The sequence below is a fragment of the Protopterus annectens genome, chromosome 8.part0, assembly GCF_019279795.1.
Source record: "Protopterus annectens isolate FY-2018-M chromosome 8.part0, PAN1.0, whole genome shotgun sequence".
NCBI lineage: Eukaryota > Metazoa > Chordata > Ceratodontiformes > Protopteridae > Protopterus > Protopterus annectens.
Genome location: NC_056741.1, coordinates 71,101,745 through 71,117,689, shown reverse-complemented (window position 1 = coordinate 71,117,689; position 15,945 = coordinate 71,101,745).

Here is a 15,945-nt window from a genome sequence, read left to right as displayed (position 1 = left end):
GTAATGAGGCTCACAGGACTGTCCTCTGCTAAGTAATGATGAGGGATTGTGACACGTAGCTGCAGCGGTTTATTCACTGACGTATCACTAATGTGCTCCAAGGAAGCTCACAGGACTGTCCTCTGCTCAGTAATGAGAAAGGATTGTGACATGTAGCTGCAGCTGTTTATTCACTGATGTATCACTTGATATGCTGTAATGAGGCTCACAGGACTGTCCTCTGCTCATTAATGAGAAGGGATTGTGACATGTAGCTGCAGCTGTTTATTCACAGACATCACTGATGTGCTGTAGTGAGGCTCACAGGACTGTCCTCTGCTCAGTAATAAGAAGGGATTGTGATGCGTAGCTGCAGCTGTTTATTCACTGATGTATCACTGATGTGCTATAGTGATGCTCACAGGACTGTCCTCTGCTCAGTAATGAGGCAGGATTGTGACACGTAGCTGCAGCTGTCTATTCACTGCCTTATCACTGATGTGCTATAATGAGGCTCACAGGACTGTCCTCTGCTCAGTAATGAGAAAGGATTGTGACATGTAGCTGCAGCTGTTTATTCACTGATGTATCACTTGATGTGCTGTAATGAGGCTCACAGGACTGTCCTCTGCTCAGTAATGATGAGGGATTGTGACATGTAACTGCAGCTGTTTATTCACTGACGTATCAGTGATGTGCTATAGTGAGGCTCACAGGATTGTCCTCTGCTCAGTAATGATGAGGGATTGTGACACATAGCTGCAGCGTTTTATTCACTGACGTATTACTGATGTGCTATAGTGATGCTCACAGGACTGTCCTCTGCTCAGTAATGATGTGGGATTGTGACACGTAGCTGCAGCTGTTTATTCACTGCCTTATCACTGATGTGCTGTAATGAGGCTCACAGGACTGTCTTCTGCTCAGTAATGAGGCGGGATTGTGACACATAGCTGCAGCTGTTTATTCACTGACGTATCAGTGATGTGCTATAGTGAGGCTCACAGGACTGTCCTCTGCTCAGTAATGACGTGGGATTGTGACACATAGCGGCAGCTGTTTATTCACTGAGGTATCACTTGCTGTGCTGTAATGAGGCTCACATGACTAACCTCTGCTCAGTAATGATGAGGGATTGTGACACATAGCTGCAGTGGTTTATTCACTGACGTATCACTAATATGCTCCAAGGAAGCTCACAGGACTGTCCTCTGCTCAGTAATGAGACGAGATTGTGACATGTAGCTGCAGCTGTTTATTCACTGATGTATCACTGATGTGCTAAAGTGAGGCTCACAAGACTGTCCTCTGCTCAGTAATGAGAAGGGATTGTGACACGTAGCTGCAGCTGTTTATTCACTGATGTATCACTGATGTGCTGTAATGAGGCTCACAGGACTGTCCTCTGCTCAGTAATGATGAGGGATTGTGACATGTACCTGCAGCTGTTTATTCATTGACATATCACTGATGTGCAGTAATGAGGCTCACAGGACTGCCCTCTGCTCAGTAATGATATGGGATTGTGACACGTAACTGCAGCTGTTTATTCACCGACGTATCACTAATGTGCAGTAATGGGGCTCACAGGACTGTCCTCTGCTCAGTAATGAGGACGGATTGTGACACGTAGCTGCAGGTGTTTATTCACTGATGTATCATGAAGTGCTGTAATGAGACTCACAGGACTGTCCTCTGCTCAGTAATGAGAAGGGATTGTGGCATGTAGCTGCAGCTGTTTATTCACTGACGTATCAGTGATGTGCTATAGTGAGGCTCACAGGACTGTCCTCTGCTCAGTGATGATGAGGGATTGTGACACGTAGCTGCAGCTTTTTATTCACTGACGTATTACTTATGTGCTATAGTGATGCTCACAGGACTGTCCTCTGCTAAGTAATGAGGCGGGATTGTGACACTTAGCTGCAGCTGTTTATTCACTGCCTTATCACTGATGTGCTGTAATGAGGCTCACAAGACTGTCCTCTGCTCAGTAATGAGAAGGGATTGCGACATGTAGCTGCAGCTGTTTATTCACTGATGTATCAGGGATGTGCTGTAATGAGGCTCACAGGACTGTCCTCTGATCAGTAATGATGAGGGATTGTGACACATAGCTTCAGCTGTTTATTCACTGACGTATCACTAATGTGCTCCAAGGAAGCTCACAGGACTGTCCTCTGCTCAGTAATGAGGTGGGATTGTGACACATAGCTGCAGCTGTTTATTCACTGCCTTATCACTGATGTGCTGTAATGAGGCTCACAGGACTGTCCTCTGCTCAGTAATGAGGCGGGATTGTGACACGTAGCTGCAGCTGTTTATTCACTGCCTTATCACTGATGTGCTGTAATGAGGCTCACGGGACTATCTTCTGCTCAGTAATGAGAAGGGATTGTTACATGTAGCTGCAGCTGTTTATTCACTGATGTATCAGTGATGTGCTGTGATGAGGCTCACAGGACTGTCCTCTGCTCATTAATGATGAGGGATTGTGACATGTAGCTGTAGCTGTTTATTCACTGACGTATCACTGATGTGCAGTAATGAGGCTCACAGGACTGCCCTCTGCTCAGTAATGATGAGGGATTGTAACATGTAGTTACAGCTGTTTATTCACTGATGTATCACTGATGTGCTATAGTGAGGCTCACAGGACTGCCCTCTGCTCAGTAATGATGAGGGATTGCACAAAGCCAGTGTGCCGAACAGTCACAGCCCTTAAGGCTAAACAACACACCTGATACACTTGTAATAGGTGACTCTATTGTCAGGCACACTGACGTCCCACTCACCAGGCTGAACAAGGAGAAGGTCACGGTGAGCTGCCTGTCGGGCACTAGGATCCGCCACATAACACAAGCACTCAGGTCACTCCAAGGCAAGTACAAATATGACTCCGTCATTGTCCATGCCAGTGTGAATGACCTGAGATGTACCTTACTGGACTACATGAAAAGAGACATAGAGGAGCTCTCTGAGCATGTAGCCCAGGCCGGTATGACCCTGACCTTGAGTAGCATCTTACCCTCACCAAGAATGATGCCACAATATGAAGACAAGGTGATTAATTTCAACAATTGGCTTAAGTATTGGTGTCATTCAAAGGGGATCCAATGCCTGTCAACCTGGGATGACATGCTCAACAAGCCACAAGGCTTCACTAGGGATGGCTTGCACCTGTCACCCCTGGGCTTTCGGATATTGGCAAAGGCTCTTGCTACCCCCATAGTGCCTTTTTTAGGCAATGCTCAAAAGACAAACCCACCTCCATAGGTATCACAAGGGATAAGAAACTAAGAGTAATGCTACTCAACGCCAGAAGTCTAAACCTCAAGATGCATGCAGTTGAAACTCTCCTTAGCATGGAGAACATCGATATCTGTGCAGTAACAGAAACCTGGTTCAAGGCTCCTGAGAGCACCCCAGCACTACCAGGTTATACCTCATACCATGCTTTTTGGCCCCAAAACTTGGACCGAACCAGAAAAGGAGGGGGAGTATCAATATTTGTCAAAGATACCCACACCTCCAGGTTGGTGGCACAGCACAAAGCATCAGAGACTATCCATGTGCAACTAACAGTGGGTAAAACTGCCTTTCAGTTTATAGCCTGCTAAAGACCACCCTCCCAAACCCAGGAACCCCACTCGGCCTTCCTGAGAACACTGGAAAATATGAAGGTCTCTCCAAACACCATTATATTGGGCGACTTCAACTACCCAAACATAGACTGGGAGCATTACTCTAGCTCCAACACCCTAGCTCAAAGGTTCCTAGAATTTATAAACTCAAATGCTATGGAACAACTTGTTACCACTCCCACAAGAGGGGAAAACATACTGGACCTGATTATCACCAACATGGGGACTCTATGCTCCAGTCCAGAAGTGTATCCCTCACTGGTAAGATCAGACCATAAACTAATCTCACTGGATATTCACATCCTGACCCCACCCCCTGCCCAGAAAACCACAGTGAAAAACTTCTCTAAAGCAAACTTCACACTCCTCAAAACCGAGGTGGAATCCTTCAAAGCCCCCGGGCCTGTGGAAAATATGGCCTGGACCGCAGAATCCTTTATAAACGCATTCTATGAACACCTTCAGGAATGCATGGATCATGCAATCCCAAATAAAACCAAGACCCAATCCTCCAAAGGCAGACGTCCTGTCTGGTGGACCCCAGCCATAAACAAACTATACAATAGAAGGAGGAAGCTACTACATGATAGAGCAAAATCCCAAAAAGGGAAGGCAACTCTGATCAGTGTTAGCAAAAAACTATGGGCACTCATAAAATCGTCTAAGGCCAGCTTCGAGAGAAAAATTGCACAGGACACTAAGGATAATCACAAGGCTTTCTTTAGTTATGTTAGTTACCTGGGTGGGAATTCCCAGATATGCTCAGAATTAGTCCAAAATGACAAAAAATACACCGAACCCACAGACATTGCCAACATCCTAGCTGACAGGTTCAGCGCAAACTCCCCCCCCCACACCAAATGGGCAAATATCTATCCCAGCAGAGTGCTGCCTCCCTGACATCTCAGATGCTCAGGTAAGAGCCGCCCTCTCCAAAGCAAAAAACACAGCATCAATGGGACCAGACAGTGTCCTGGGCTGCGTCCTACATGAACTCCAAGAAAAGCTAAACCCAAACATAAAACTACTGTTCAGTCTCAGCCTTACCACAGGATATGTACCCAAAGAGTGGCGTACAGCAACAGTGGTCCATCTCCACAAAGGTGGTGCCTCAACGGATCTTGGAAACTATCGCCCCATAAGCCTGACTAGCTTGGTCTGCAAAACTATGGAAAGGATCATCATGGACCTCATAAATAAAGATATTGGGGACCTACAGACACTGGATCTTACCCAGTTTGGCTTTGTTAAGGGCAGATCCTGCCTCTTAAACCTGGTTGATTTCTTTGAAACAGTCACCAAGGCCATTGACGAGGGGAAGGTGGTCCACACAGCCTACCTGGACCTCACAAAATCCTTCAATACAATACCCCACTCAGGCATTATAGATAAGCTCACCAGCTTAAATATAAACCCCTATGTCACTAGATGGGCTGCGAACTGGCTCAAGGACAGAACCCACATCGTTAGAATTGCTGGAGCCATGTCAGACTCCAAACCAGTTACAAGTGGCGTCCCACAAGGCTCAGTCCTGGGACCTCTCTTGTTCGGTATATATTTCTCGGAGGTACAGGCCAACATGGAAGGACTGTGGCTGACCAAGTTCGCAGATGACTGCAAACTGGGTGCTATAATAGACTCTCCAGCCGACACAAGCATCCTCAAAAAGGGCCTCATAGAAACAGACAACTGGTGCCAGAGCCATGGCCTCAAGCTAAACACCAAAAAGTGTATAGTCATCCCCTTTGGCCAAAGCAAAGTGCCCACAAATTACCACATAGGTGGTAATCCATTAAGTACGGAAGAAGTAATTAGGGACCTGGGGACCCAAGTTGATAGCAATCTCTCATTTGACAACCACGTGGCCAAAGTGGTTAGAAAAACATTTTATATAGCCCACCTAATTATGAAGGGATTCACATCTAGATCAGGGGAGGTCATTGTGCCTCTTTACTCATCCCTCATCAGGCCCATAATTGAGTAAAATGTCCCTTTTGGGATGTACCTTACCAGACACCTGCAGCAACTGGAAAGACCCCAAAAGTACCTCACCAAGAGGATCAAAGGGCTCAAACAGATGCCATATGCTGCCCGGTTAAAGAGACTCCAGCTCTACTCAGTGGCATACCGCCTGCTCAGAGGTGATCTGTGCCTGACGTATAAAGGCATGTCCAATCTGGAATTAATGGACATGCTGCACCTCAGAAAATCCAAATCCCATCGAGCTACGCGCTCGAGAGACTTGAACCTCAGCACTGAAATAAATAGGACATGCTGGAGGGACAGATTCATAACCCAGAGGCTCCCTTCACTCTGGATTAAAATCCCAGTCCAGGTTAGGCAGAGTCCCTCATTGACTCTCTTCAAGAGGAATCTTGATGAGTGGAAAGGGGATCGTAGGTTTACCCCGGGTATCACTTCTGTGTCACTGTTAGACAGAGGCACAGTATACTATCCTCGAAAAAGGGCTTAGCAAAATTAATTTAAAATGGGTGGCAAAAGCCAATCACACTCCGGCTAGGCTTATAAATGCCCTAGGCCAGATAACCTAGTATAAACCTATGAACCTATGATTGTGACACGTAGTTACAGCTGTTTATTCACTGACGTATCACTGATGTGCTGTAATGAGGCTCACAGGACTGTGCTCTGATCAGTAATGAGGCGGGATTGTGAAATGTAGCTGCAGCTGTTCATTCACTGACTTATCACTAATGTGCTGTAATGAGGCACACAGGACTGTCCTCTGCTCAGTAATGAGGTGGGAGTGTGACACGTAGCTGCAGCTGTTTATTCACTGACATATCACTGATGTGGTGTAATGAGGCACACAGGACTGTCCTCTGCTCAGTAATGAGGACGGATTGTGACACGTAGTTGCAGCTGTTTATTCTCTGGTGTATCACTTGTGCTGTAATGAGGCTCACAGTACTATCCTCTGCTCTGTAATGAGAAGGGATTGTGACATGTAGCTGCAACTGTATATTCACTGATGTATCACTGATGTGCTATAGTGAAGCTCACAGGACTGTCCTCTGCTCAGTAATGAGGTGGGATTGTGACACGTAGCTGTAGCTGTTTCTTCCACATTGGCAAAATACTGCATGCTGCATGCATAGTACAATACTGCATGTGATGGAAACTCTTAGCTCGCTTATCTATGCCTGTTGATATTACATGATTGCACAATACTGTGTATGTGTGATTAGTACATACCCATTTTTTTAAGTCAGCAATACGGTATGCCCATGTGACATACATTTGCCATTTGGTTAAATGTATTTTGGATTGGCTTTAAAAGAACCCCATGTGGTGTAGATATGCATCTGCAATGTGTAACATTTCCTTTTTGTCCTGCTTTACTGTTGTCTTCCTTGATGTAGGCCTGGGTTGTTCACCTCCCTTCCACCTGTGTAGTTACATAAAATATTTTGATGATATGTTTGCCTTTGTTGCATTTATTGACCATTGTCATGCATAGTTCATTTACCAGGTCAACTTGTGCCATGTCTATGGCCATTATACAGATGCAGGCCATGTGCACACAAGTTGTACCTGCTGCTTGCGGTACATCCTTGTTCTTATTATACTTGTGTGTTACATTGTCACCAGTGTACATTGTAACCATTATACAGGTACAGCCCATGTGCACACAAGTTGTACCTGCTGCTTGTGGTACATCCTTGTTCTTATTATACTTGTGTGTTACATTGTAACCAGTGTACATTGTAACCATTATACAGATGTAGGCCATGTGCACACAAGTTACTACCTTCTGCTTGCAGTACATCCTTGTTCTTATTATACTTGTGTGTTACATTGTAACCAGTGTACATTGTAACCATTATACAGATGTAGGCCATGTGCACACAAGTTACTACCTTCTGCTTGCAGTACATCCTTGTTCTTATTATACTTGTGTGTTACATTGTAACCAGTGTACATTGTAACCATTATACAGATGCAGGCCATGTGCACACAAGTTGCTTCCTACTGCTTGTAGTACATCATTGTTGTATTATACTTTTGTGTTACCCGGTGTACATTGTTGAAATCCATGTGCACAACCTGATATTTATTTTGAGATTTACTGTTAGATTTGTGAACATGTGTTATTCTTAGATGTCATTGGTGTGTGTATGTGTATTGACACTGCTTTCATGTATGTTCTATTTATGCCACTGACAGTCATACACCTGCACCTGACTGTTGCCTTTGATGTGTGTCACATATATGCATTCCATTACACGTTTGTGTGCTTTGTTGCAGTGCTGCTGTTTGGTACAGTGCTTGGTTGTTTGCCTTTCAAATGCATGCTCAGAGGTTCATATATGTGTCACATTTATGCATTCCATTACACGTTTGTGTGCTTTGCTGCAGTACTGTTATTTGGCACAGTGCTTGTTTTTTTGCCTTTCACATGCATGCTCAGAGGTTCATATGTGTGTCACATATATGCATTGCATTACATGTTTGTGTGCTTTGCTGCAGTACTGCTGTTTTGTACTGTTCTTGGTCATTTGCCTTTCAAATGCATGCTCAGAGGTTCTGTTTTGTTCTCTGTTGGTATTATCTTGCATTCCAAGAGCACAATTTGCTCATCTATGATGTTGTTTGGCTTACACTTGAACTGCTGACAGGCTACTTGGATATGTGTTTATTTATCCAATGCTTACTGTGAACCCTATTTATTACCTTACAACACACATCTACCATTGGTCATACACATCCAGGTATGACTGCCACACAGTTTCCAACATGTCATAATGTGATAGTTGCATAGGCAAATATGTTTTACTGCATTTCACCCTGGCTGGTATCCATCCCCACCCTGTTTGACAACTTTCTATTGCCCGTGTTGTGCAGCATGCCCTTCATCTTTATTCATTTTTTTATTACAAAAGTTATGGATGCCATTCGAATCTGTAAGACTTACAGAGACATTTCAAACATGTCTGTAAGTTTAGGGGGAAGAACAGCGTTGACATCTAGGAGCAAGATCCAAGCTATAAACCAATTTGCTCTTCCTGTCCTAGCTTACAGTTTTGGAGTGACTGACTTGCCCCAAAACGTGTTAGATAGATTAGATATTAAAGCAAGAAGGATGCTCCATGTGGGCCTCCTTGAAATTGATTGCATGTATAGTTCTGCAATCGTGGGACTCCACACATATCTACTGAACTCACAAGATCCAAATGTAGTAAGATCCAAATGTAGTGAAAGTTTTGAAACATGAGGAGAATAAATCTAAGATGACTTCTCTGCTTAATTTAGCAGAAGCATGTAGATGTCAAGCAGGAATGGAAATCAAACCAGAAGCAGATAAAAATCAGGCAGCAACTGAATGTGCCAAAGAACAAAAGAAAGAATATAAGGTGAAGGACCAAATGTGAAGACAAGAAATGTAGAAAAAGCATAAATATAGTTGCAAATATAGAAAACTTCTGGAAGGACCTCATGTTGATCAAGAACAAACACAGGAATGGTTAAGGAAAGGAAAATTCAAACCAAGAGATGAAAGGCTGCACAAGACAGTGGGCTACGTACACACTGGTTTACAAAGTCCATTGAACATGTGGGAGAAACAGACAAATGTAGGTTTTGTAAAACCAAACTGGAAACAGTTGCACACCTAGTTTCTGGTTGCGACACACTAATGGCAGAAGGAATGTATACTGAAAGGCATAATAATGTGGCGAGACTGCTGCACTGGGAATTGTGCAAACATTATGGTACTGAAGTGGCTGAAAAACACTGGAAACATGAGCCACAGGGCATCATAGAAAATGATGAAGTTTACATCACATGGGATCACCCTTTACCAACAGTTCAAACGATAGATGCTAGAAAACCAGGTATAGTGGTCCATGAAAAGAAGACAAAAGTAGCATTGATCATTGAAATTGCCACACACAGTGACTACAGTGCCTTATGTACAGAGAGACACAAAGTCATAAAATATCAGGATTTGCAGGCAGAAATTAGAGCCATGTGTAAGAAAGATACCCAGACAGTTCCAATAGTAGTAGGAGCGACAAGTCTTATAAAAAAGTATCTACAATCATTTAGATATGTTACCAATCCATGTAACCCCGTACAAACTGCAGAAGGAGTAATTACTAGGCACATTGCAGGTGCTGCGAAGAGCACTTTTGGCTGACATCAAGGATTGAAACAAATTTCATGAACTTTAATCATACTTTGACTTAGGAATGGGGTCCACTCCCTTCGTGGTATTAGAAACCCAAAAGATTTGGAGAAATTAAAAAAGAGTGATTCTGTAATAGATATGCATTTATAAATGTCAGGCTGCTTAGATTGTGGGATACGTTTACTAAACTAATGTCTTTCGGCTTTTCTCGGTTAAGGGTCACCACAGCAGAACTCTGGTCCGCTAATGCTTGGCAGTGGATTTTTACGGTGCCGAGTGCCAGCCCAACACCCAATCTTCAAAGAAGGTGCACCCAGTCACTCACAACCTGCATATCTTTAAATGTTACTCGACTGCAGGGAGGACATACAGACTCCACACAGAAGGCGCTCTAGCCGAGAATCAAACCAGAGAGCCTCTTGCTGTGAGATGACAATGCTAACCGCTGCACCACCGCGGCAATCTTTCACTAACTTTTTTAATGTACATCATGCTTTTAACAGCAATTTTCATTACTTGCATATTACCTGCAAATGATATATAGTGTACCTTTCCTAATGAACTACTCCATTGTATGTCAAGATATTCTGAGTTCACTGTGGCATATTTACATATTACATACTTATCTGCAACTTTTAAGCTGATATTGTTGGAATGCGCCAGATTCCACAAACTTTATGGAATCCAGCCCAAGACAACAGTAACTGAGACTAATCCCATTATATGTCAATAGCATGCAGAAACACCAGTACTTCCTTATGTCTGGCATGGCTCATATAAAGCAGGCTTGAAATGGATCATGGGAAATAGAAAGAAAAACAAAATCACATTGCTGTGTTCAGTCCTATTGGCAGCCATTTGTGGAAAAGCATATTAAAATTCCGTAAGCAAAACTCAAAAGTGATTTTGAAGTGTTAAAATAGCTCAGAAATTAAATACAGAGTGAAAAAATAGATTTGTTTTCGGTTTTAATGTGTTTTTCTTAAAAAAAACTGTGACTGCAACACAAACCATCTAAGCACAAGTAACACCTTCAGCTTTCTCACACTTGAACACTGAACTACATTCACATTTTTCAGGCCTATCATTTCAACAAACCTTTCTCTCTGTACCTCTAAAATTACATCAAGAAGGCAAAGTAATTGGCTGTAAAACAAAATCATGCTTCCCATAGCAGCCCTATTTCAGGGCATTTTGTGGTATAGCAAATTAGAAAACAGTACTAAACACTTAGTTTGAAAACGAGGCATTAATAATACAGAAAGGTATAAGATATTGTGAAAAATATATGTTTTAGACTTTGGACGGAGTTTTCATACCCGTGCCCAGATAATCACCCACCTATATAAGGGGTGATGTTGGTGGGGGTGGTGCAGTGGTCATCGTTGTCGCCTCACAGTAACTGGTTCGATTCCCGGCTGGAGTACCTTCTGTGTGGGGTCTGCACGCCCTTCCCGCGATCGACTGAATGCGGGAAGGTGTGTGTGTGTGTGTGCGCGTGGGCTGTGGGTGTGCCTTCCCTGAAGGTTGCGCGCAGGGCTGTCAACTCGACACTGTAAAAATCACTGCCAATCATAAGAGGCCCGGAGATCCGGTGTGGCGACCCCTAACCGGGAAAAGCCAAAAGACTAAGACCACACACTGCCCTCTTTTCAGGGAAATCCGTGGGATTTACACAGATTTTAACCCTATTCCTCTTAATCTGTCCTAAAACTTATGACTTTTGGAGAAAGAATGGCAAATTATACTTAATAAATAGTGGTAAAATTAGAGAAATAACTTGTATTACTTTACAGAATGTATATTAATTTACATTCACTTTGTCCGTCAACGACTTAAATTAGCATTATCCCTCACGGCGTGGGAGGTTATGATGTAATGCCGTCCAAGCAGTTTACCGTTGAGATGGAAACCAGGGTGTGACGTTTAACTGATTTACATGCCCAGAATGCAGTGCCATACAGATATACAGTTTTAGTTTTTTTTAACAGTTATCTTTCGTAATAATAAACGTGCCCTATCTTCTCTTAAAATGTTCTCCTTACGTGAATTACAAATATTTTTGTCACTAATATATTAAAAAGAATTTTACTCTTTTAGTCGACTATTTTTTTAAACTCATATTGCAGAATGACATCATTTCTTGTCTAAGACTTCCAATTTTTGTGGTCTTGCCTTGACTAGGCAAGATTATAGATGGTGTTGTAATAACAGATGAATATTTACGTGCGTTGATGCGTGTAACATTTAGCTGAATACGCTTTTTAAATATTTTTCTAATTATTATTATAGTTATTTTTTATCGCAATGTGTTGAGGTATGCCTTTACATTTGAAGAGCAGTATTAGGGGGAAAAATTGTTGATTGCAGGCCTGAAGAAGAAGAGCTAAAAACTGTTTTCTAAGGAGATCCATGCAGACGGGTTTCTTCTCTGCAAAACCAGTCTCTTCCTACAGGTGGTGCTGCTCTGCCCAAGCAGTTTAGTCAGACTGTAGCAGCTTCTCATTATACCCAGGCGTGCTACTGTTGTTAATTTGTGTATAACATTTCTGAATTACATTATTTTCCTTGGACGTTGTGGTTCCCTATTGAATTTTGTGGATCCCACTCCTTGGGAAGATGCTGTCTTTGTTTTTTTAGGTTGAATTATAATATTTGGAGTAGTGAAGGGGGGCTGTATGTGGTTTAAATACTGTGATTGATACAATTATGTGCAACTTAGTATCATGTAACTAGAATAAAATTCAATTGTAGTAGTCAGCTCTATACCCCCACACACACACACACACACCTTTTTAACTATAGGTCAAGTCTCCTATTGACAGTTGGTTGTTCATAGGAGTAGCTACTAGGCATTCAGTCCAGGAAACAGTCGAGGAGGCTAATGTTTCCAGTTACTCCAGAGCATTGTCTGGATGAGTAACTTATTCATAAATTCACATCAGGCAAACAGAGGCTGTTTGAATGACACCCTGGGCTATAGTCAATACTATGCACTAACTACCTGACATAAAAGTCAACCGACTTGCTGGATATCTACACTCTTCTTTCCCTGATGAAGGATACACAAACATGGAATAAGCTAGATGATGCAAGGTATGGAGGGGTGAAAAGTGCTTAATATTAAGATATGTGTACATGAACTGATTAAGTATGAATATTATGACTGAGTTATGGGTTGTACGGCCTTACCAAGTGGGCTGAGTCTTGGTCTGTGCAACAAACAAGTAGGGAAAGACTGGCTAAAATAATTGCTTAAGTTCCAAAATCATACTGGAAATGCCAGGAAGGAGGTCAGTTATCTGTTATTCTGATGTGAAAAATATCTCCCTTTCTTTACAGACCAGTAGAACTGCAGTAGGCAAAGGAGTCATAGTTGCTCAGCTTGAATACAGGCTGTCCATGATACCCCTACATAGCTACAGCTTCTAAAAAAAACTTAAGTGTACCAAAATAAAATTTGCTGACTGATTTCCAGCTCTTCTCCTTCAGGAACACCCCAGCCCCACCGTCTCCAAAGTTAGATGTCTCCAAGTCTCCTACAAAGTCGAGCTACTCTGGGGTCTCTTCTTTTCAAACTACTTTAACCAGGTGCTCTTCTGCCTCTTGCTGCCAAACTGCATAACACAACCACCCCCTAAACGTCTGCAATCTCTCCCAAATAAATCTCACTCCAGCCCCATAGCCAAATCGCACTGCACCAACCAATCCTTCTCTATTTTTGTAACCAAACTCTGGCAAACCCTTCCCTTCACTTAAATGAAATCTCCTGTTTCTCCAGTTTCAAAGGGCCCCTCCATCAAAAATCTGACTGCAAGTACTTTCTCCTTAGACATATCACCTAACTCCTCCCTCACCTACATCACTACTACTGACTGTCTGTTCTCACAATCTGTTGCCCTCTCATATTTACTACTAAAATTAATCTACATTTGTTTTTCTACTATATTTATAATATTTGACTCAATGTTTCAGTAATCTCTACCCTCCATGATTATTCCATTTTTGTAAATTAGTTCTGTTTTATTTTTTGTGAATTTCTACACCTGAGCTTCCCCTAGAAATGCTTTATTGTGATCAGTGCACTACCGCACTAAACACAACAAATAAATAAATCATAGACATATGAGTTGCTTATCCTCACCTTATCACATTGCAAGTAACTAATATGTCTCCAATTTATTTATTTAGTTTATTGAACAGGGTAGTAAAGACTTCCTTTAAGATGACAAAGAGTTGGTTGGCGTGAAGGATGGAAGCAAAATATGCAAAGATTATGCCTGTAACATTACTATAAATTGAAATTAATTCAGTTTAAGACCCAGACTGAGAGTTGAGCAAAACTTCAAATGACCCCAAAGCAGAGACAGACATTTACTTGCGTTTAACTACTGCATTCATAGATCTACATGAAGTATTAGTTAGTAAAGTGTATTTGACTATGAATAATACCATTCAGATAATAATTTGCATACAATAACAAGCATTCTGAATAACCAGCAATGTTACTTCTTTACAATATCACTCATGCACTTAATATTGTGATTTCAGTATTATATAAATCTGTATCTATCTATATGTATGCATATGTGTGTATGTAGATATAGACTTTTCAGCTGTTAACATAAATTTTCTGGATGTAACTATCTTTAGAAATAATGATAGTTTTCAGACCAAGGTCTACCGGAAACCATGCTATAGGCCAGCATACTTGTATAGAACTGGTATGCACAACCCTAGAATTTTTCAAAATATCATTAAGGGACAGGCAATGAGACTCTCTAGACTGTCATGTGAGGATACTTGTTTTGCGAATGAACTTCATGACCTCAAACGAGGATTAGTGGCAAGAGGTTATAGTGAGCAAGAAGTTAATAGAGTATACTCCAATGTGGGTGATTTGAGAGCCACTAGAGCAAGACCCTATTATTCAGGCAGAGAAGGGTTACCAGTTGGTACCCTGAATAGGGAGAAGCTGAGGAAGGAATCTGTTGTGCTTCCTTTTAGCAACAATACGGATATTGTTGAGAAAGCCATAGTTTCCAATTGGAATATTCTTATGGTAGATGAGAAAGTCATAAAAATAGTAGGTAATTGTCCCACCTTCACTTATAAGAACATGAAGTGTCTTAAACAATCCTTATGTTATAGTGATTTGAGTTTGAATAGTACTTGCCCCCAGTACACCAGTTTTGAGGGGACTAAGAAATGTGCTAGATGTTTGCAATGTGACTCTATAGATGAATCGTGTTATTTTAAACACCCTGACACAGGATATCTATGGCAACTACGCAACAACAGTGGTTGCAATACTAGAAATGTGGTCTATGTAGCACACTGTGTAACATGTTTTTGCTTCTATGTAGGCAAAACTAACAGAACCCTGAGGGAACGTATTAGGGATCATGCCTACTGTTATGCAAGGAAGCAAGTATATAGTGCCCTGGCTAGGCACACCTTACAGGAAGGAGCGGATCATATTTTTTTTGTTTCAAGTATTACATGTTCAAGTAGAAAGTGTATGTATGGGGGATATTGTCAACCAAACTGAACAGGCTGAACTTCGATGGATTTTAAGACTGGGTGCCCATAGGGGCAGAGGCCTCAATGACACTATTTCTCTAAAGCCCTATTTAAAAGCCAGAAAGTTAAGATAACAGTACCACCTTCAGGTTTAGTGATAAGCCTTTTAGGTTTGGCCAGCATTGTTTTAATGTTTTTAAATAAGCTTGTTTTTGTATATTTTTGTATTTTATGAAGGTATTGATATTATAGGTGTTGACTTAGGCATTTTTATATTTATGAAGTTATTAACACATGTACAATTAGTGCATATTGTGTTTGATAGATACTGTTGGGATCAATATTTTGTTGTAGGGATTTTTATGTATAAAGAGCAAGTTATTTGTTCATTTAAGACTTAATAGGTTAATTGACTAATTATGTAGGAGTGGTTGAAACAGTATTTAATGCATTTTTATTTTGTTGTAACCATGTCTGATGAAACGGATACAGCATCCGTGAAAGCGCTCACATCTCTTTGTTAACAAAAGGTTGCTTCCTGCATCTGGAATTGTTTCATTTATTTTTCGTGTTGGATTGTCAACATATTGACTGAACGATTGAGAGACTGTATTCCTTCCAACCTTGAGTCTTTTTGGCATATCACGT